Source organism: Ursus maritimus, unplaced genomic scaffold, assembly GCF_017311325.1.
Source record: "Ursus maritimus isolate PB19 unplaced genomic scaffold, ASM1731132v1 scaffold_33, whole genome shotgun sequence".
Taxonomy (NCBI): Eukaryota; Metazoa; Chordata; class Mammalia; order Carnivora; family Ursidae; genus Ursus; species Ursus maritimus.
Genome location: NW_024425897.1, coordinates 11,770,461 through 11,772,429, shown reverse-complemented (window position 1 = coordinate 11,772,429; position 1,969 = coordinate 11,770,461).

Here is a 1,969-nt window from a genome sequence, read left to right as displayed (position 1 = left end):
TGGAGGCTCAAAGAGGGGAGTCGCATGCCCAGGGTCCTCCCCTGGGAAGGGTGAATGCAGGTCCAGGGAGCCTGACTGGTGTAGCCCCTGGGTCCGACCCCACCCCGCCACCTCCCCGGTGGTAAAGCAGAGGACAGAGCTGGAGAGTCTTGTGACATTCTGTCTCTCTCCATCACGTCTCTTGCTTGTGTGGATTCCTTGGACAAGTGACTTTGGCCCTCTCTGGAGTCTCAGTCCTCCTCTGCAGAAAGAAAATGCAAGATTTTCCTCGTGGAGGTCCTTGTGGGACTGGGCAAGAAACCATAGAAGCTTCCTGCACGTATGTAGGTTCCCTGGAAAGACGAACCTTCCTCCCAAAAAGATCACCTTAGGGTCTTTAAAAACAAATGTGTGTAAGACACGCCAAGGACTTTGCTTTATAAATCACTGATACAAATTCTCTTGCTGGTGGTAGCAGCAGAAATAGTAACAGGAGCTATAATCAGAAATAGCAGTTAGGCTTGGATTGATAAGCTTCATCAGTTCCAGCTCCCTCGGACGGACACGTGGGGTCGGTGCAGTATATCTCATCCTTTACGGAATCCCTTCTTCGGCCTATGAAGACAGGTGTTAGTGTCGTTCCCATTTTACGGATGAGGAAGCGTATTCTGGAGAGGCGGGCGCCTGCCTCCCACCTGGCCTTGGCAGCGCTAGTGGCAGGCAGGACGCACTCGGAGTCACCCTTCGCGGTGTGAATGTCGCAGTTCGGTGGTGTCCAGCTGTATTTCAGGCTCCGGGTCAGGCTGCTACCGTGTTCATAGTTCTTTTCTTTTTGTTTTGTGTCCTCTGTGTACAAAAAGCTCTTTTCATGGGACCGGCCTGTCTACCTGGGGGGTGAGACACTGCTGGGGGAAGGAAACTCCAGGGTGTGCGGGCCTCCCAGCAGAAGGAGATGCCAGGCACGTTGGGGACACTGAGGTCACTGTGTGAAGTGGCACTGGCCGACCTGCCCGGACATGAAGGCTGGGCCTTGGTTGGCGCTGTGCCTGTGGAGCGCTGCCCAGGGCCCTGGGCCCTGGGTTGGCCGTCACTGGTGGGGGAACTCCCAGGACCCTTTGGTCTAGGAAGCTGCCCATGATCGTTTCTTTCATTTTAGGCCCCAGCCCTGGGAACTCTTGCCTTTGTTTCTGGAACTGATTACCTGCACACCAGGGACTGTACTTGGCATGTGAAGGGATCCTAGGTCATGGGAGAGAACACAGAGTGTAGTAGAGTGAGTTCTGAGCCAGAAGTCAGGACTCTGGGTTCTCATGCCAGCTACTCTGCTGTGTGTCCTTGGGTGAGCCCCTTTCCCTCTCTGGGCCTCTTTCACTGGGGAAGGGGAACTGGATGGGTAGCTCCCAGAGTCTCTTACTCACTCAGCTTGAGGTAGAAGTGGCAGAGTCTGGATTTGAACTCAGGCCTGTCTCCTGCAAACCCAGATTCCCTATAATAACGCTCAAGGCAGCCCGATGCCTTCCCATCTTCCGCTGACCCTGTGGGAAATACCATCCCTCCCCTGAGAATTTCAGTGCAGTGCTCCCTTTTCTCCCCTGGGACTGTTGATCTTTTCCATCTTTGTTATTTATTAAGCGCCCACTGTATACCAGGGCCTGTGCTGGGTCCCTGCTCTCTTGGGGGAGAGAGAAGAGGAGGCGGAGAGAGGTGTGCTCAGGGCTGTGATGGGGAGCGGGGGGGCCCGGAGGCACGGTTCTCCTGGTCGCCCTTCTGTCAGCTTTGCAGCCAAACCGTTTCCCGTGATGCACTTGGGATTTGGATGCGAGGGGAAGTGTTGGCAACTAGCAGACCGCCTTCTTCTCGGAGAGGCGGCAGGTGCCCGGTAACTGTCGGCACTAACCCTGGAAAGGCCGTCAAGCCTCCCAGGATCGCCTTTGTCCACAGGCCTTAATCACAGCCCCTCTGCTTTTCCTTCTTTCGGTTCATTAAAAAT